The sequence below is a fragment of the Labeo rohita genome, chromosome 16 (genome assembly GCF_022985175.1).
Source record: "Labeo rohita strain BAU-BD-2019 chromosome 16, IGBB_LRoh.1.0, whole genome shotgun sequence".
Lineage (NCBI taxonomy): Eukaryota > Metazoa > Chordata > Actinopteri > Cypriniformes > Cyprinidae > Labeo > Labeo rohita.
In genome coordinates this window covers 18,163,405-18,185,619 of record NC_066884.1, presented here as the reverse complement: position 1 = coordinate 18,185,619, position 22,215 = coordinate 18,163,405, and the positions used below count along the sequence as shown (strand labels likewise).

The 22,215-nt window shown below is 37.9% G+C and overlaps 1 protein-coding gene across 4 annotated transcripts in view; it reads right to left on the bottom strand.

Moving 5' to 3' along the window:
• erfl1 (Ets2 repressor factor like 1) overlaps positions 1-22,215 on the bottom strand; it is an 84,438-nt gene that overhangs the window by 34,758 nt on the left and 27,465 nt on the right. The window contains exon 1 of one of the 4 annotated variants that reach the window (XM_051132162.1): positions 8,383-8,463. The exons of 1 other annotated variant lie outside the window; for it this stretch is intronic. The gene's annotated coding sequence lies outside the window, so the exon portion shown is untranslated. Of the gene's footprint in view, positions 1-2,719; positions 3,044-3,546; positions 3,730-8,382; positions 8,464-22,215 lie in introns of those variants that run through there. 2 more of the 4 variants (XM_051132161.1, XM_051132160.1) reach the window with 2 other exon arrangements.

The window sequence follows — 22,215 nt, the reverse complement described above, 5'->3', positions numbered from 1 at the left end:
GTATTTCACCATATGATGTAAAGGTAAATAACGTTTTCGATATGTTTACAGAACGCAAAAAAAAATTACTTATATGAAGATAATTATTTATTTATTTTTATTGATGTTATTTTAATTTATTTTTTTTGTACTCATTATTATTATTATTATTAACAACCATGTCATATTATTACATGTACATATTATCAGTATCATATTATGATTATCAGCTACAGTATAGCTTTCAAGTAACGAAGCATCGTGACTCCAAAACAAAGTTTGGCCAGGTGAGCAGTTTCGGTATCGCGGACTAAGCAAAGGCAGTGTTGGGGTAGAGGGAGGGGGAGGAACTGAGTGATGTGGAGAGGAGAGATATCCCCAAATGCCATTTAATGTCGGAAATATTTCCAACAAATATTGACAGAGAGATAGACGCAGGAGGGAGCCGCAGAGGAACGGCTCAGGCGGGCATGTGATTGAATTAATGGATGTTCTGGATATTGTCCAAATTCGTGGACTGACGTCCTGCGGTTAATTACTTTGATTGAAATCAAATAATGTGAAAACACGTAAAGAATGCATTGAACTCGGAAGATGCAATAGGCCCTACATGTTCAAGGACTGAGAGTACGGCTTCAAAATTACAATTAGGGACATTTACATCAAGTGACTAACAAAATCACTACTGTGGAGAAAATCCCCGTAATTCTCAATCGGTTCTTTTTTCACAATTATTTTTGTGGAATAAAAATAATAATTATGATAATAATAATAATAATAATAGCAATTATCATTATTATTATTATTATATTTAACAATTATTATTATTATTATTATTATACCTATTAGCCCGCAAAAATATAATTACTTATTACTATTATTTCAGTAATTGACAAAAAATGCACCCAAAAATAACTTAAGAAAATATTACTCTGCCTCAACTGGCAGATGCATACTTTCAAAGTCATTATTTTAAGCAAAGTTTGAATTTAACATACTAAACATTCCAAAAAAAACATCCACTAGCACTTTCACACTAAAAAGCACCCTACATATTATTACCGACGAAAGCACAATTTTAATAAATAGTATTTAATAACATTAACATGTGATACGATATGTTTACAATGACTACAATAAGGGCATCAAAATTTTGTTTCGCTGTTTTTGATTTTTATTTAAAAAATCAAATCAGTTTTTTGAAAATTCGAATCATCAAACTGATTAACATTATTACAGTGTAATATTTAACACACAAGTCACATTCGAGGTCTTTCTTATTGAACACTTTCAAGATTTAGTTCAATGCTGAAACTCCACAGCCTCAGATGGTCACCAACGAACTTTGGAGATGAGCCGAGTCAAGACTGTAAAGTAAGCGAAAAGAGCAAAAAACAAAACCAAAGCAACTTTGTAGTTTTCAGGACTCGCACGTTTTAGTGAATAATTAAACAAACCCAAACAGAATCTTTCGGTTGATTTAAAAAAGAAAGAAAAATCCATGGATAGATCAGCACATATGAAATGATTAAAGCTAAATATCTGTTTATTGATTTATAAACACTTATCAAAAACATTGTGTAAGTAATAATTGATGAGATAGGCCTATATACGATGTGCTAACATGGATATGCATCAAAGATCGCCTGGGAATAACATTTTGATTCAACTTTTTTTAAAACAAACTAACCGAGTTATGGATTAAATACAGGCTCAGCCTAGTCGAATTTTTGAAGATCTAACGAGACCATATCGAGCAGGATGCTTTAAAGTTTTCCTACAATAACAGTTTTAACATGACGTGCTGAATTATGTGCGCAGGTGCTAACAAAAAGTTTTCAAGTTCCAGATTTCTGGTCACATTGTTACATTAAGCCTAATAAAATTTTTGACACAGACCGCAAGAATATTCCAAATTAAAGCCATAGCACATGCGTAATATTTTATATAAATCAAACGAACGAAACCTAGTTATCCTGGTCCATTTTTCAACAGTATTTTATTCTAGTAAATTCCCAACTCCTGCATTTCCTAGAAAATAAGAAATCAAAACCGGCCACTAAGCTATGCGAAATGCATCCAAGTAAATACGGGTAGAAAGTGAATTTTATCCTCTCGCTCGCATTTGACCAGTGGCCAACATGACAAGGATGAATGAATGGAGCAGCACACGTTATGCACTTGTGAGAGTAAATTGAGCTTGGTCATTTGGCAGATCGAAGGGATACACACACACCCGGCGCTTAGTCCACATTAAACGTCTCTAGTTGCCGTGAGAGTGACTGTTTAATTGACTGATTGATAGTGTGGCGTGTAGGTGAGGGCTCAACGAACAGCGTTAACAAATAGAGACACTTAACAGCTAATCCGACGTGGCACGGACCGCACGGCTAGTGAGGCTGTTTGCAAGTGTGCACACGGACGTCAGTGCTTTTCAAAATTACACAAAACTCAAAGAATTTCTCATGCTGTAAAATGTCTTTATAATACAACTTACTAAAATTTACGGAAACACATCTTTCAGCTAAATGAAGACAAATGAACAAGAAAATTTTCGTGCTTAAGTTTAAAAAAACAAATTTATAATAGGCTAATAATAATAATTATAATACTAATAAAATAAAACTAAAGCGCATCCATAAAGCATGAGCATTTTCAAAAGCGACAAAAAGTTCCAAAATACCACTTTGTGAAATCTTGTCATCGTAAACGTTTGTATAACACCAAGCGGACGACATACCTCAGCCTTTCCTGATCTTGTTCTCCAACCGTCCAAAGTAGAAACTATCTAACCCGTGTGCGCTTTCACTCTCCTGGTGTGTGATCCGGGGAGCGCGGAGCCGGGAACCGTGGAAGCACCTCTACACTAATAACCACGACCGAGGGAACTGAATGAGAGGGAGGGAGGGCGCTGAGGAGGTGTGCATCTCTCGGTAAGTAGTTAATTAGTAAATCCCCATTCGCTGTGCCTCGGGTCGGTTTGTTTTCCCCGGTCGACAAGCCGAGAGGAAAGAGAATTTGAAGTAGGATTCGACCCGTTTCCGCTCCTCTGTCTCGTATATGAAGTGCGTGTGTATGTGTGTGTGTGTTGTCCTCCCTCCTCCCTCCCTTCTTCTATCCCTCTCATTCTTTTCGCCAGAAAATCCCTTTTACTCGCGTCCTAACATTCTCGCATACACAACTGTCCCTTTCGCCATTCTCCAGATACTGTTTATTTTAGTTTTGGACTTCATGTCCACTGTCCACGCCAACTTTCATCTTAACATTCAGCCACACGCAGCAAAATACTTAACGTAGTCGTCACACCCTCATCAGCACCATTACAAAAGTGTAATTTAGTTTTAATTCGTGAAATGTATTAAAAACAACAAGAAGTATCTGGATTATTTTATCAACTCCTCAAGTCAGGCTGAGGAGCTGCAGCCCAGAGCTATTCCACCACAACATCTCATCCTGGTGGTGATTAAAGAGCATGCTGAAATCTTACAGTCGTTTCAAAATGTAATCTTAATCCAGAATTAGATCATTTAAACTATTAAAAACCTGAACACTGGAAACCTTACGTACAAAACTAGATTTGATCTCACTGGCATTTATTCTGATTGTGGTCCTCGAACAGAAGTAAACATCACTTCAAGTCTTCACGCTCTTTTCCAAGTCATTGACTGCACCTAACAAACTTAAATTACTTAATTGATCCGCTACGTAATAATCCATTAGGTAAACCTATGGAACCCACTGGGGTGTGGAAGGAGGCATATGATGAGTCTAGGAGCGGATGCATAAAGAGAATGAAATGAGAAAGATGGATTGAGTAGCGAAGGGATACAAAGGTTCTGCCAATTATACAGTCTCAAACGATATTAAACTGACTTGTACACAATACCATCATGCACCTCTTTATCGCCCTCTAGTGAACACGACGACTAGAGAGGGTTACAAGTCAATTCTCAAGTGAATCAGCGTTACAAACTCAGTAATAAAAAACTGCTTATTAAAAACTGATTTAACAGTGGTAGTAAACAGATTACACGCAGCAAGTTAGAAAAAGATCGATATATTAATAATAATTTAACTTCAAATAATACAATATGTGACTCTGGACCACAAAACCAGTCATAAGAGTCTTTTTTTTTTTTTTTAAATAATCTGAAACCTGAATGAATAAATAAGCTTTCCATTGATGCATGGTTTGATAGGATAGATAAATCTTTTTAAAAAAATCTAAATATTAAGAAAATTGCCTTTAAAGTTGCCCAAATGAAAAATGTAATAAAATTAAAATTAAGTTTTTATATATTTACGCTAGGAAATTTACAAAATATCTTCATGGAACATGAACTTTATTTAATATCCTAATGATTTTTGACATAAATCGATAATTTTGACCCATACAATGTATTGTTGGCTATTGTTACAAATATACCCGTGCTACTTAAGACTTGTTTTGTGGTCCAGGATCATATATACATATCTTATTGTACAGTATACATTTCAGTTTTCCTTTTTGCTGGCTTTCTCACACACATTGACATGCATACAAACATAGACATGTGCATCATATCACTGGCAATAAGGCCATGGGTTTGATTCCCAGGTATCACACAAACTGGTTAAAATATACCTGGAATGAACTGTAAGTCACATCTTCCAAATGTTCGGTGAGAGGATGTGAATATGACCCCAGACACATGTAATAGACTCTAATGTTCTGCGTATTACAGGCCTCTCTGATGGCATTATGAATGCAAGGTGCGTGGTTTGCTCTAATGTCAGTGACTGTGGTGACAACTGATGGGGCATCTATTAGGTGGGAGGGGGAAGACTGACCTATCCCATTATCAGTGATTGAGGTTATTCGTATAGGTAGAGCTGAGATTTTTAAAGCTCACTTTGCACCGTATGGATTTACTGTCCACTTCCTTACTGTATGGTTTATTACTTTACAATGTGGATCCGATTCACAACCACATCATGTTGGCAAAGGACATATTGTGCTGCAGTTGTACAATCATCTCTAGTGATTTTCAGATATTAAATCTAAGCTTGAATAAATGCAATTTGGTTTTAAATGCATATTTTAGTAAACATAAATGAATAATTGTTATTTTATTTTTCATTTTGATCATTATGACATTCCAAAAAAAAAAAAACCTTCTTATTTGCAGTAGGTTTGCGTTCAGTGAAATATGGGAATCACAAACAGAGAGAAAGGAGGAGAATGAGAAAAGAGAGGCCTCTGTACATCTTTAGACGCAAATGGATAGAACAAGGTACAACAAATAGAAAGAGAGATAAAAATAAAAGAAAAGAAAAGAGGAAGAACAGACAAGCTGTGAGAGAACCGAAGAGAGGGATGGGAAAACGAAGAGAAAAGGAGAGGGAAAGAGAGCAAGAAAGAGCTCCAGTCCCCAGTCTTAATCTGAGCAGGTCTGATCAATAGCCCATTTCCCATTGTTGCCAGAGCTCTTCGATCGCTACACCACCGAATTAACACACCCACTTTAATCTGGAGGGGAGACGGGCCCCATGGGTTGGGGGTGGGGTTGTTGTTAGGTGCTGGGGTTCAGACTGGTCCGTTTGTGGGGTTGGAGGACTATGGGGGGCAGGGGTAGCAGCTGTGGAGGCATCCTCAAATGAAATCAAATCTAATTGTTATCACTGTTGGGCCTGGTGTTATTACTACTACTGTTTACAATTATCTCTAACTGCATTGCCTTTTCTGGGCTGCCTCTCTCTCCAGCAACAGAGCGTGAGGTAAACTGGACATTTATAAGCACTATGAAAGTATTAGGCTGGTGATGATTATAATAATTGTTACCAGCGGATGCTCTAGTGCTGGTAAAATGGCAATAGCATAACCAGCTAAAGTCAGATTAGTGCAAGCAGCTTCTGAAGTCAGTACATCGTATTTGTTGTGTGATGTAGCCTTCACTGTTCGCCTATGATTTACTACACCTGCTGCCTCAGTCTAATGAAGAATTTTTAGATTGTGCAATGCCATCAGCTCATAAAATAAAAGTAGCTGTTTTGCTAGTGAGGCCTGGTTTGCCTTGGGGGTAGCTGAGTAAAGAGCATGTCTGCTGCAAACATATTTTACTATGTAAATACAGGTGATCGTAAAGTCGACAAACAATACAATATGTTTTCTAATTTACGCTATTTAAAAAAAAATAAGGCAATGCGTATTGACACCTACACAGCTTTAATGGCAGACAGATTATCTACAAAGTAGCATGGTTTCATTTATTTCACTTAATATACATATATTGCCAATGTAAATATTTTATATAGAATGGCTGCCAAACCCTAAACTTTAAGTATAAAAATAATTTAAAACTACAAACAGAGAGTCATTCGCCTTCTTAGAGGCAGAGACCTTTATCACATTCGAAAAACTTTTTCTTTTCCCTCAAAGTTTTAAATGCACTTTAGAAAAAAAGATTTTGTTGACAAACTGACTTCAAATTATGCATCGCTCCACTAAAATGTATTACCCATCTGAGGAGCCTCTCACCATGCATTTTCATCATAACAGAGGGAATTAATTGCACAGTCTTGTTATTAAGTTCTGTTAATTTGGCCTCAAAACTAATATCCTCTTAAGTTTTTCAGTGCTTGATTGAACAAAAGTTTGGACTCGTAATAAAATCTGCACCAAAACCATGCTAGGAATAAAATCAATTTCACACTCGCTAAATGTCAGAACAACACTCTCTCAAGCATTGCATTAGCTGGTATTTGTTTTTATGTATTGGCCCGAAGCAAGACAACTGCATCCCCCATAAACTTACAATTCCTTCTCTGAGAGCTCATAACTCCACACAGCTTATCTGTGCAGTCCAGCAGAGTCTGTTCTCGTCACGCTTCCATGTGCACTATTTCATATCAAAGTAATTTTCTCGTTTGCTAAGTGATTTAATTGAGGGTAATTAGGCATGCTTCTCGAGTGGATAGAGCTGTGTGTGGCTAACTTGGGTTAAATTAGCTTCAGTTCAGCTGTGAAATATGGGGTTAAGTGGGAATAAAAAAATGGAGGTAGGGTGGACTGCAATGAAAGTGTTGCACTTTTACTTTGCACATTGAAAATAAAGTTTTGTTGCATAGGGGTCTCCTCTACTCTTACATCTGGCTGTACATATAAATCTTTGTAAACAGAAACGCTAGGTCTTAAACCTAACAACCGTATGGCAAGCGTTAGTGACCATTAGCAAAGTACATAATCTAATCAATTTAACTAGCCGTAAGTGCCAAATCTGACCACTGCAATTTTAAGTCCACTGCACAGATCACTTACAGCACCCAGCTGAATAAAACGAGTATCCTGATTTTCGTTAACTCTTACTTAAACCCTCTGGAAGCCCATAAATGTCTCAGAGCTATAAAGGGAATGAGGAATGATGTGGTCATTGACTGTAGAGGAGTGTGCTGTCATCACTGCAATAAATGGGGGAGAAGGGCATATTCAAGTAAAGCGTTATGAGTGTTTTATCCTCACTGGAGCAGTAATGAGCCTGTTATACCCTCCATAAATTTTGGCTTATAAGCTTAGCAGACAGCTTAGCTTGTGTGTCTGAGCTGAACTCTGGGAGAAGCTGAACTACATTTCCCATCATGCCTAACGAGAGCTATACACAACAAAAGTTCACACCATGCATCAAGAAGTAACTGCCACAGGTAGACTACAAAAAGACTTACTGACATCTTCTGAAGATATATCAGCCATCAGTCATATTGTCATTCATAAACAAGAAAGACAGTGTGGTATACTTTGTCGATTTTTCACATTGCTGATATTTGTTTGAAGGCCTGACTACCAGACTTCTGTAGTGATCTAAGTGAAAGAGAAAAGGTGTTTAAGAACAGCATTTTGGCCATTGTAAAAGTTCATGGCTGAAGTTCTCAAAGCACAGTTCTCCACAAGGTATACATAAATTAAATAAAATACCACATTTAGGCGTAAAGTACTGGACGTTTTCACCTCATATTATTTTGTAGGTTACAATAACGCAGATGAAAAAGTTTAAAACAAAGCGTGACACCGACCAGTGAGCACGAGGAATCATCACCAGTAAAGCAATCGCTTCGCGAGTACAGGTGTACAGTGCATCACCTTTCAATTCCCCTTCCTTTCTCACCCTTTCCCCTCGCGCCGTTACGCACCCCGCGGCTATAAAACACCACACTGCGTAATGTGACACGTTTTTCTAATCATTGTCATGAAAAGTAAAATGCTGTCTGCAACAGGGGCAAATTCACAGACACCCAAGGTGGCAACATCCTGTTATGCTCCCTCAGTCATTCAATACGGACAAGTTATTTTTTCCTGTAAATGAACATTCTTTGTTTTGAAACCGGATCTGCACTAGTCTAGAGTCAGAAAAAGTAAAGAGCTTTACTTACCTGCCGCTGCGCATTCACATCGACTTAACACTTGGTTTCCCGGGGTCCCGTGGATAGCAATATCTGCAACCCACAACAGCGACTGGAAACCACAGAAAATCAACTTGTGCATTAAGTTGGTTTTTGTCTCTCCGAATTACCGTTCACAATGAGGCAACATATTGTGATATGGCTGATGAAGCAATAGCACGACGAGTGAGAACGAGACAAAACACAAATGTAAACAAAACTAAAGAGGAAAAGAAAAAAAGAGAGTTTCCTTCAGGATCACGAATTTGGTAATGAAAGAAAATGACGCCCACCCCATAGGTTTCTGTAGTCCCTCGCAAGTCCGCCTGCAAAGTGTGCAGGATGTGTCGGAAAGAGTGAGCTCAAACTGAACTGCACATGACGAGTAGCGCGCTAGTGTACGAGGAGCAAGTGGAGCGCACCGGTGAACAGAGGAGGAGAGAGGGGGACATGTCAGGGAGGACCAAGAAGATAGGTCAAGGGGGGATGGAGGAGGTAAAGAGTCTAGGGTGCATACCCTAAAGCTAATCGCGGTTTGGGAGCGTTCGCTAGTCTGCACCTGGTCTCGCGCTAAAGGGTCAGAAAATTGACCGGCGACTGAGAGCAAAAACGGAGACCGCCGCGGAAAATATATGTAGACAGTGGGCAGATAGGAGATCGATCGGGTTATAATTTTGTCCAAAGTCGGGGAAAATAAAGTTCATGGAGGAATGAAATCTGAAAACATATGGCGAATCCCGTCGCCCTAAATAAGTTTCGATCTTTCGGAATAGAGTGTAGATAATATTTGGTTGGACGTTTGATGGAAAATGACGGATTTTTCATTTTGGACAGGTGGGGGTGAAGGAGAGGACTGGGCTGAGGGGTGAGCTCAAGTCAAAAACGTGTTGCTTGCGTGGAATAGGCTGCTGCAGCAGGCGTAAGGAAGAAAACTAAACTTACTGGGCGAAAGAGGAGTCTTTTTTCCGCTTTTACCCCCTGTGCCCACTTTCTTTTGTATCACAAATGTCTAAATACCCCCCCACCTACATCTCCAACTCTCTACAAGGGGGCGAGCGAGAGAGAGAGTGAAAGAGAGAAAACAAGAATACCAAATAAATGAGAAATTTTCGTACAGGCACCGCTTCCGTACGTTCCATGCTAGCAATAACAATTAAATATCGACCGCTTTCCTCGGCCGGAGAGAACCTGAGATACTCAGAGACTGCCAAGTACCAAGACCCCGCTCACCCCCTCCCTCTATTTCTCCATCTACCGCACACATCTACACTCTCTTCTTTCTCCATCCCTCTCTTGAATATAATCCGAATCTATCTCTTCTATCTGCCTTAACTCATCCACTCATTATTTATTAATTAACATTCACATTGACAATCATCTTTTAGCTGTTTCTAAACTGTCGTCAGTTGACTAAATGTTTGAAGACCATGCAATCTGTTATAATATCCCCTCCCCAAAAAATCTCTAACAGTGTGAAGTGTTAACAACATTAACTAAATCTAAATGCTTAGTGGGCCCGCTTTTGATAAAGGAGTTCATTCCACATCTAACATCTGCTCCAGTCCAGAGTTTGGCCACAGATCACAAGCTTAATTGAATAATGGAAGACTGTAATAGGATAGAGTGGACATGCATGATCAATTGAAAGGTTTCCCCTCTCTGTCTGGTGGTATAAGCATAGAAACCTATGACCTAAGATCCGTGACAACATTACAGCGATGAGAGGTGCAAGCCAAGATCAAATATCTGCTTAATATACACATCAAACCTTTTTTAAAAATGCACTCGTAATATTTTCTGTGCTGCACCAACCAATATGACTGGAGACATACTGGCACACAAGCAGCCTGAATGTAGCATCATAAAAAACAAAACTTTTCACCATGATAAATATGTTCTGTAGGCCAAAGCTAAATGTTTTGGAGATTGCGGAGATAATCTTAAGATCTATGTAAAATCTATCTAAAATAAAACAGCTTTTATTAGGCTACTGATATTACTGGATTTAGTAAAAAAAATTAATAGATAAATGTGCCATTAACCCCTTTTTGTAAAACTTTTCTTTCAAAGTGATGAGGTCTAGACGTTTGTCCTCTTAGTTATCCAATTGCATCCTCCTTGTCTTAAAGCTCAGAAAAGCACGTTGTACTTTATAACTGAAGAAAAAACCTTAAGAGCAGATGCATTACAGTGATTGGAGCTGAAATGGCCTATCTGTGGTAATCTGAGTGAGCCAACACATAAGAGGTGAGACTGGTGCCCTTAAAACAACTTTTCAGGCTGAACAACTATCAAAAGTTTCTCAATCAACGTCATCGCCTTTCACTCTCCCTATATATTTTTTTCCGCTTCAGAACTTCTTTCCCGAACTCAAACCATTCGATTTCTATTTATTTCCCCCCCACCGTTCACTCAGCCTTCTCATCCGATCTTACCATTTTCACACCTCCGAGCCTCAACTCCTGCTATTAAACCCCAGTCTTCGCGAGCGGTGCACGAGTGGCCGCCACTCTCTTTCCTGTCGTGTTCTCCATCCCATCTCGTTTTCTCATCGTTTTGTATTTAATTAGTTAATGCATTAATTATTTACGCCCCAATACCTGCACTATTAACATAGGCTTTCCCCCTAAACACCCCCCAGCTCACCCTGTCAGCTGTGGGGCTGTTTCCGTAAACGCTGAAAAAAGCCGTAACGCGGCTCCATTTTTTTCCCCTTTTACCCCATACCTCTTTTTCACTCTATTTCTCGCTCTTCCCCTCTTTGCCCCCTACCTATTTCCCCACAGCCATCTCTCCTCCGTCTATCTTTCTTTTTGCCCCCCTTCGCCCCATACACTCTCTCCTTTTCTCAGTGCCTTGCAGTCGCCTCCGTCGGCTAGTCTCTCTCCCCGGCGTTGGAATTATGAAAAATGCGCCCATCGACAGAGCGCCTCAGCTTCGATTAGCCGAGATGGGACATGACAGGCCGCGATCAATACTTATACCGTCCTATAACGTGTCAACTAATGAATCAATCTCGGCTAAATTTTCCATTTTTCAAAAGCCGACGCGAGAGACTGGAATATCCTCTTTTGTAAAGATATTATTATCGATTTCGTCGGCAATTTGACATCGGGGGTAGTTAATTCCACTCTAGAATAAAATTGAAAACACTTGAGATTGAAGTGAGAGAGGTAGAGAGAGGGAGGGAGGCAAGGGCAGAACAGAGCGGGAGGGGGAGAGACGGTTGTTGACTTGATAAAAGAGGATGGGAAGGGATGGAAGAAGGGAAAAGGGGAAGAAGAGATACCAGGGGTGGCAAAGGAGAGAAAACAATATGATCTATCTATCTATCTATCTATCTATCTATCTATCTATCTATCTATCTATCTGTTTGTCCTCTATCTATCTATCTATCTATCTATCTATCTGTCTGTCTGTCTGTCTGTCTATCTACCTGTTTATGTAGTTTGTCCTCTATCTATCTATCTATCTGTCTGTCTATCTATTCCTGTCCATCTTGTCAGTTTGCCTTCCAACTTCCATCGTTTGTAAGCGTTTATCTCTATCTATCTATCTATCTATCTATCTATCTATCTATCTGTCTGTCTGTCTGTCTGTCTATCTACCTGTTTATGTAGTTTGTCCTCTATCTATCTATCTATCTATCTATCTGTTTGTCCTTCGTCTATCTATCTATCTATCTATCTATCTACTCCTGTCCATCTTGTCAGTTTGCCTTCCAACTTCCATCATTTGTCCACGTTTATCTCTATCTATCTATCTATCTGTTTGTTCTCTGTCTATCTATCTATCCATCTATTTGTCTTCTATCTATCTATCTATCTATCTATCTATCTATCTATCTATCCCTGTCCATCTTGTCTGTTTGTCTTCCATCGTTTGTCCGCGTTTATCTCTTTCTATCTATCTATCTATCTATCTATCCCTGTCCATCTTGTCAGTTTGTCTTCCAATTTCCATCGTTTGTCTGCGTTTATCTCTATGTATCTGTTTGTCCTCCGTCTATCTATCTATTCCTGTCCATCCTGTCAGTTTGCCTTCCAACTTCCATCGTTTGTCCGCGTTTATCTCTATCTATCTATCTATCTATCTATCTGTCTATCTACCTATTTATGTAGTTTTTCCTCTATCTATCTATCTGTCTATCTATCTATCTGTCCTCCATCTATCTATCTATCTATCTATCTATCTATTTATCTCTCCCTGTCTATCTTGTCTGTTTGTCTTCCAACTTCCATCGTTTGTCCGCGTTTATCTCTTTCTATCTATCTATCCCTGTCCATCTTGTCAGTTTGTCTTCCAACTTCCATCGTTTGTCCGTGTTTATCTCTATCTATGTATCTGTTTGTCCTTAGTCTATCTATCTATCTATCTATGTCTATCTATCTATCTATCTATGTATCTATCAATCTATCCCTGTCCATCTTGTCTGTTTGTCTTCCATCTTGTTTGTCCACATCTATCTATGTTTGTCCTCTATCTATCTATCTATCTATCTATCTATCTATCTATCCCTGTCCATCTTGTGTGTTTGTCTTCCAACTTCCATCGTTCCATCGTAGTTTGTCCTCTATGTCTCTGTCTCTCTTTCTGTTTGTATGTCTATCTATCCATCTATCTAGTTTGTCCTCCGTCTATCTATCTATCCCTTTCCATCTTGTCTGTCTTTCTTCCTTCCATCTTGTTTGTCTGCCATCTGTCTGTCTGTCTGTCTGTCTGTCTGTCTGTCTGTCTGTCTGTCTATCTATCTATCTACCTATCTATCCCTGTTCATCTTGCCTGTTTGTCCTCCATCCATCAAAAAACAGAGAATTGCACCTGCACAAAGGTAACATGAAATTACCTGAGTGCTGAAGAATATTGTGAATGTATTATAAAGCTTACATTTCCATTTTGCATTAGTTATTTTCATGAAGTGGTATATAAAAAAGTCATTCTGCACACTGTGTGATGGTGTACAAGTGAATTTGTTTGGTAAATCAGCTTCAAATGTAAGGGGAGAGCATTCACGTGCTGTATCCTGGGGTTTGTGCAAAAAGAAACATACAATAAAGACGCAAGAAAAGGAAGAACTAGAAAGAGGATTGAGGGATTAAAAGACAGAAAGGAATAGAGGGGGACAGAGAGAGAAGGAGAAAGAGAGAGGGGCAGTCAGCACGCGTGTCAGAGTGAAATATAGATGGAGGAGGCCAGTGTGTGTGGGGGTCAGAAAGGTGCAGTGTAACTGTCGACAATCACAGCCTTATTTACCTGTCAAAAACACTATCATCCCACACAGCCCCAGCCAAGCAATTTCTGCTGTCGCTCCCTCCCTCTTCTTTCTCTCTTTCTCTGCCTCCAATTACAAGCTAGAGGGCTATTTCTCTTCAGGACAAAAACACTGCCCGCCAGCCCTCCCTCTCTCTTCCGATCACCCTCTTTTTCTCTCCCTCTCTTGCCCCTACTCCCTTAGCCAACAGTTGCAGAGTGGAAATGAACAAGCTGTAAACACACACCACTTAGCACCGCGTGTGTGTGTAAGTGCGTATCTGCCCGTGTGTTTGTGTGTGTGAAAAGAGGTTTGTGGAAACCAGCACTGACTAAAATGACAAACCTGACTGCTGAGTGACTGACAGCTGTGATGACCCGCACCTCTGATCACTGACTGTTTCCTTGTTGTTTAAGCAAAACATCAAAGCTTATTTTTGAGCATTATACCATGGTATATTGACATAATAAACACATTGAGGTGGTGTAGAGCCATATCTGCTTTACCTTTTATTTTTTTATCTAAATTCGATAAAACATTATTTGTGCTTTCAGACAGGAACCACTCAAATATGCTCAGTCATTGACAGCAGTGAGAAGCAAAAAAAAATAAAAAATCCAAGACTACAAGTTGAACCACCAAAACTGAGCTGTTGCTGAAAGACTGAACACTAAAGCTGCTATTGTGCCATCTGAGGGGAAACTGAATGTTGTAACAGCATTAAAACCACTGAGAGCTTTTCATGTCACCACTGACAGAAAGAAAATGGCACACAGTGATTGTGTGGTGATTGTATAAAGCTTGTGATATTTTTTTCTTAAAAAACAGCGGATAAGCTAGTGCTGAAGAACAGATTCACACTCATAAAGTATTTTCAGAATTATAAACCACTAAAGTCATTGATCTATCCTTCAAAGTCAGAATTAAACGGAAATTGTGCTCAACGTATTGTAAAAAAAAAAAAAATACAGTAATGTAGCGCACAACTTGATTTTAGGTTTTGACATTTTTTGACTAAGCCAAAAATTGATGTGTTGTTCAAAATGAAACCAGCAACATGCATTAAGTGCAAAAATAAACTAATTTCATGTCAACTTCAACTAAAAGTCTCTCAGGCCTTCCCACATCTGTGGAGTTTTCCACATGTGATGACCTTGAAGCTGGTCTTGTGGCTAATTCTCACTCTCAAATATCACAACCCCAGTGGCTAAGCTGACCCGGGTACAGCATTTAGAGCATTTCCGCCAGCATGTTGACTGACAGAGAGTGACAGATAACAAAGGTGGCCGTTGCACAGCTTGGTTAATATGCTGTGTGGACTCACAGATACAATGCCAGATGTGTACGTGGGTGGCATGTCTTTGTAGTAAACTGTCACTCAGTCACAATGTCGCACACGTACGGACCTACATAAACAACCGCGAACATCCACATCACAGTCATATGTCTGAATGATGAAAGTCCTACAATTTCCTGATCATTTACTCACCCCTATGTCATCCAAGATGTTCATGTCTTTCCTTCATCAGTTGAAAAGAAATTCAGCTTTTTGAAGAAAACTTTCCAGGACTTTTCTCCATATAGTGGACTTCAATGGGGATCAGCGGATTGACGGTCCAAAGTGCAGTTTCAGTGCAGCTTCAAAAGGCTCTACATGATATCAGCTGAGGAATAAAGTGAAGTCTTATCTAGTGAAACAATCGGCCATTTTCTAAAAACAAACCAAAAAAAAAAAGTACATACTTTTTAACCACTATGTAACTCGTCTTGCACTAACTCGACTTCACGTATTACGCAGTCACATTGGAAAGATCACCTACCCAGTGTTTACAAAGCAAACATGCAAAGTATGTCTAACGCCCATTACAAAAAAAGGTAAAACAATGACGTTGAACGATTGCCAACCCCTTACAAAAATTAACCATGGTTTTACTATGTAAACCACAGATTAACCACAGAATAAAACCACAGAACCAAGGTTACTATAGTTAAACCATTGTAACCACAAATAAACCATGGTCTTGATACACTAGCCATAGTTTAATTTTCGTATGGGCAGGTTCATTGGAAAAATGTGCCTCCACATACATTTCTGCAACACTGTAATTACATACCTCACTGCACGTTTCATGGCAGTTTCAAAGTGAAATATCCAGAGAGTGGCACTAAAACACACGTTCAATACATGACCATGGTACGTTTTTGTTAGGTGGTACAGGTGCTTATTGCAGCTGTTTAGAATTAAAATATCTGGGTAGTGTTGCTGAAGGTTAGCCTAGTTAGCCTAATGCTCTATTGTGTTGGAAATATCTCCGACACCAAACCCAACTGATAGTGTTATCAGATGCAAACGTGAACTGTTTTATCAAAACATAGTTTCATGGGTTCATACCAGAGCTCTTCATCACTCAAGTGCAACGCCATATCGTGTGAGCTACCGGAAAACCTACTGAGTTAGAAAACTTACGCATATGAATTGTATACGTGACGACAACGTTCAAAAGTATCAGTTTTCAAGTTGCGCAGGATATAATATTCTGTAAGTAAATGTGTGAAAATTAGGCTTTATTAATTAAAACTCTGTGTGTAATTCATACTTTGTGTGAAAAGGAATGAGCTTTACTGCCTATAGTGTTCATTTCAACTGGAAACCGCAGTGATTTCTACACGTTTTTCAGTTCTGCAGAAATGTATATAGAGGCACGTATTTCTAATGAGCCTATGTTGACGATTTTAAAGTTGGAGGAGAAAATTAGATGGGCTTTACCTTTTTGAACCGAAGTATACAGACAAAGAACTAACCACACGTGACCTTTCCAACGTGACTACGTAATGCATGAAGTGGTAGAACCTCATCAAAGAGCTATTGCATTTGTGACACATTTATACACATTTTAATTTCATTTTTAGAAAAAGGCAGATCGTTTTGCTGGATTAGACCCTTATTCCTCGTCTGGGATCGCCTAGAACCCTTTCAAGAAGCATTGAAACTGCAACCTGTTGATCCCCATTGAAATCCACTATATGGAGAAAAATCCTGAAATGTTTTCCTCAAAAACTTTAATTTCTTGACTGAAGAAAGAAAGACATGAATATGGGGGTGCAATTTTAATTCAGAAGTGAACTAATCCTTTAACACAGCACATGTAGGTCCATCTTTACTCATTTAGGCCAACAGTTAAATCTCTTGCATCCACAGTCTCCGTTGTACATTTGTTAGAAAATATACATAACTCCACAATACGATTAATTCAACATGTGTAATGAGTCCGGACCCTTTTACATTTTCTTCACTGCATCTCTACACTCCTCACGTGTGGACTATAATTATCATTGGCACTCTGTCACATGTTCAGCATGTAATGTGTTTGCAGATTTAATGTTTTCATTGCAGTTTGCATTAGACCTGCTCCCCATCTCATTTTATTGAATTCATATAACTAAATGAACTGCACCTTGCCTCTTGGCAGTCCACCATTACAAATAAAAATCTCTTCTTAATTGCTTTTCTTGCTTAAAGAGGAAAACGATCAAGCTGATAAGTGTTGAAAATTCAATACACATTCAAATAAGCGTTACATGTAGTGTAAAAAGAATGGACAAATAATGTGTTTGGGAGATGACAGACAAGTAGTGAATATTACAGTTATACTGACAAGGGTCATTGTAGCTGAACATAATGGGCTTAAAAGCCTCAGCCTTCTGTAATTATTTTGCGTTGAAGTAATTAATATTAGCCGGTTTTCCGTTGAGGGGATTTATACTGCTAACAGTATAAAAGATCAGATACGTGCCCCGGTATCAACAAGTGTCAAGTGGTGAAAGCCAGTGTCAAAAATAAAGAACTGATATAAATGGAAAAGCTGGATAAAAGCAAAAACTCATCGAAAAAGCTGGAGAATCAAAATTTACTGACCAGTGAAGTGGCAAAACTGAGACACCTCTGGAGGGGAAAGCACCAGGGAGATTGCTTTGACAAATTTTGTGAGTCAGTCTGATGTGGAAACCATATCACGGCTACCAATCCCCAAGATCTGCCACCAGCTTTCTGTAACTGGGCTGTCACCTTCTTTAACAGTGTGAATCCACTATGAGATTTATGAGAACAGATGTGTACCTGACAAAAAGCATTATGTGTGATAACAAATTGTGATATCAACAGTGCAGGGAATATAACTTCACATAAATAAACAGTACAACATCAGACAGGAAAAACATCAGATGTATTAAAAACATACAGTTGTGCTTACAACTTTACTTATACCTTGCAATACATGAAAGATATTTAGCATTTTTAAACATAAGGGACTAAAAACTCTTTTTTTATATTTTTTTTTAAAGAAAGATTTTTTAAAGAAAGATTTTATTTTTTAATACTTTTATTCAGCAAGGATGCATTAAATTGGTCAAAAAAAAAAGATCACAATTTTCACAAAAAATGTATAATGTTTAATATAGCAACAAAATGATTTACACTGTTTTTTTATTATAGTCTTATTAAATGATAAAGTTTAACATACAGCTGAAGTCAAAAGTTTACATACACCTTGCAGAATCTGCAAAATGTTAATTATTTTACCAAAATAAGAGGGATCATACAAAATGCTGACCTAAATAAGATATTTCACATAAAAGACATTTACATAGTCCACAAGAGAAAATAACAGTAGAATTTATAAAAATGACCCTGTGTAAAAGTTTACATACACTTCTTCCCTAATACTGTGTTGTTACCAGAATGATCCACAGCTGTGTTTTTTTCTGCCCACTGTTCTTCAGAAAAATGCTTCAGGTCCCACAAATTCTTTGTTTTTTCAGCATCTTTCTGTATTTAAACCCTTTCCAACAATGACTGTATGATTCTGAGATGCATTCACACTGAGGACAACTGAGGGACTTATATGCAACTATTACAGAAGGTTCAAACACTCACTGATGCTCCAGAAGGAAACACAAGCAATTAAAGGAGCAGTCCATTTCCAAAACAAAGATTCACATATAATTTACTCACCCCCTTGTCATCCAAGATGTTCATGTCTTTCTGTCTTCAGTGGTGAAGAAATTATTGTTTTTAAGGAAAGCATTTCAGGATTTTTTTTTTTTTTTTTTCATATAATGGACTTCATTGGTGCCCCGATTTTGAACTTCCAAAATGCAGCTTAAATGCAGCTTCAAATGACTCTAAATGATCGCAGCTGAGGAAGAAGGGTCTTATCTAGCTAAACGATCAGTCTTTTTTTTTTTCTTCGGTCATAAAGAAATTGTTTTTGAGGAAAATATTTCAGCATTTTTCTCCATATAATGTACTGATATGGTGCCCTGATTTTGAACTTCCAAAATGTAGTTTAAATGCAGCTTCAAACGATCCCAAATGCGGCTGTAAACAATCCCAGCCGAGAAAGAAGGGTCTTATCTAGCATAACGATCGGTTATTTTAATAAAAATAATACAATTTATATACTTTTTAATGCCAAACGCTCGTCTTGTCTTACACTGCTTGGACTGTTTTTGTTCTGCATGTTCACTTTGCAAAGACTGGGTTGGTACTTCTGCAGATGTAGGATGATCTTGAAATGATTTTTGAAGTTGAAGGAGAAAATACGATTGGAGTTTTTCGACATACCCTAACTGTCTTGAGCCAGAATACACAGAGTTCAACGAGAGAAAGGCAAGATGAGCGTTTGAGATTAAAAAGTATTTAAATTGTATTTTTTTTTAATGAAAATCATTTCGCTAGATAAGACCCTTCTTCCTCAGCTGGGATTGTTTACAGCCGCATTTGGGATTGTTTGAAGCCGCATTTAAACTGCATTTTGGAAAAGTTCAAAATCGGGGCACCATATCAGTCCATATGGAGAAAAATCCTGAAATATTTTCCTCAAAAACATAATTTCTTTACCACTGAAGAAAGAAAGACATGAACATCTTGGATGACAAGGGGGTGAGTATATTATATGTGAATCTTTGTTTTGGTAGTGGACTTCTACTTTAAGAGCCAGGGGGTGAAAACCTTTTGAATTTGAAGATTAGGGTCAATTTAACTTATTTTGTCTTCAGGAAAACATGCAAGTATCTTCTGTAGAGCAGTAATAAGAAATAAGAAAAGCAAAATAAGAAAAATGTACACATCTTCATTTTGTTCCCGGCTCCTAAAGCATAGTTTTTTCCTTCTGAAACATCAGTGAGCGTTTGAACCTTCTGTAATAGTTGCATATGAGTCCCTCAGTTGTCCTCAGTGTGAAAAGATGGATCTCAAACATTTTGTATAATCCCTCCTATTTTGATAAAATAATTAACATTTTGCAGATTCTGCAAGGTGTATGTAAACTTTTGACTTCAACTGTATCTTATGCATTTTTTAAACATTGTGTTTTGCATTTATAAAATGTTATTGTTTGTAGGAGTCTCTCAACTGTCCTAAGTGGCAAATCTGAAACTCAACATCATGTAGTCACTGTGAGAAAGAACTCAAACCTGCAGTGCATGCTGGGAAACCCAAAAACCTTTAGTACCTGGGAGATTTTTGTCAATAACAATACACAGCTTCGTGTTGCAATTTTCAGAGCTGTTGGAAATTATTTTTCTGTAGAACAAACACAGAACATGAACATGGAATGGTACAGAACAATTACTGTTATTATAATTTAGTATAATATTACATATACATATTACAATATGGTCAGTATGAAGGTCAAGTCCAATATTTTTTTTCTATGTCTTAATCATATTAAGTGTTACCTCATAATAAATTTAGTTGTCAAAAGTACCATTAATTTTTAAAGGTGTAAAACTTTTACAAGTGGAAAAAAAATACTTTCAGCTGAAAATGGATAGAGAGAGAAAGAGAATGAAAAGACAGAGGAAAAAAAAGAATTTAAGAAAAGAAGATTGGGAGGGGGCAAAAGAGAGTGATGGTGGATTGAGTGTGTGTTAATGCGCTGTGCTGTGGATTAGTACGGGCCGCCCGGGCAGCTGAGCAGAACCAGCCAGCCCTCACAAACCAATCAGGCCTTCATTAGGCCAGGCGGGGGGGATCGATGCTCAGCCCACATCAATTAAACAGGCCCCAAACCATGCACACTCTTTAACACACACACACACACTCACACAACTATCCTGCACCTGTACGGTCTGTTCTGTTCTACTTCAGATGTGCACAAACTTCATCATATATTTCAGGAGTCTTTAAAATATACAGGAAAAAATACTCTTCAAATCACAAGCCATTAATAAACAAAATACATTTTATATATAATTGAAATGACTGGATCATGCCAAATTCCTCAGCCAATCAGATGTTCGCTTTTTAGCACAATGCACTATACTGTATTATACTGTATACCTCTCCATCACATAAACACCCCATATTCACAGCACAAATCTCTTTTTATCCTCTCTCAGTTTGCACATGCACCCATCTGAACACCCATCAGTCACTGTGTTCAATTTTCCTGACCCTTGCATTTTTGTTTATTAAATATTGGGGATATTTTGACAATGTTTTCTGCTACAAATAAGAATATAGTACTTTCAGATATTTTTAACATTTTTTTTTTGTTTGTTTGTTTGTACATTCATTGCTTTTTTTTTTCTTTTACTGCCATATACACTGTAAAAAAACAATGTGTTGAGTCAACTTAAAATAATTTGTAACCTGGCTGCCTTAAAATGTTAAATTATACTAAGTGACAACTTAGATATTTGAGTTGAATCAACTTAAAATTTTAAGGCAGCTGGTTTACTTACCCATCTGTTAAGTTTAGCAAAAACAAATATCTAAGTTGTTACTTAATACAACTTAACATTTCAAGTTGAATAAACCTATTTTAGTTGACTGAACTTAACATTTTAAGGCAGCAGGGTAACAAATTATTTTAAGCTGACTCAACAAATTGTTTTTTATTTTTTACAGTGTAGGCGTATGTGTGTGTGTGAGACGTGAGGATGAATAAACAATAAACAATGCCGTTAGCATTTCAGACCTGAGTATGTGAGTGGAACAAGAGCAGTTTGTTTAGGATCATTTAGAAAGTGGTTTTGTCTCACAAGTGGAGAAATGGAAAACCAGTAGTGGAACTGGTGCTGATTAAATGCTTTGAGTGGATGAGTGGAAATTTTTGTCACTCCACTCCACTCAACACGTTGTTACTGCCTGGAGTTTAGGCACTTTGGCTTCATTTGTAAATATTTTTGTTTGCAAAGATGAAATACACCAACTTTTTTAAAAATTGAATGTGATCGTCAGAATGCTGGCTCCTGCTTCAGCAGCACACGCATGCATCGTGGTATTCTTGTGAACGCACAACAAAGACTGAAACAGAAGAGAGGAAAGTTTTGAATAAAATTGTTATTTTTGTTTTCTTGGTGCATAAAAAGTATTCTCATAGCTTCATAAAATTAAGATTGAACCACTGATGTCACATGGACTATTTTAATGATGCCCTTACTACCTTTCTGGGTCTTGAACATGGTAGTTGCGTTGCTGTCTATGCAGGGTCAGAAAGCTGTCGGATTTCATTAAAAATTTCTTAATTTGTGTTCTGAAGATGAATGAACATCTTAAGGGTTTGGAA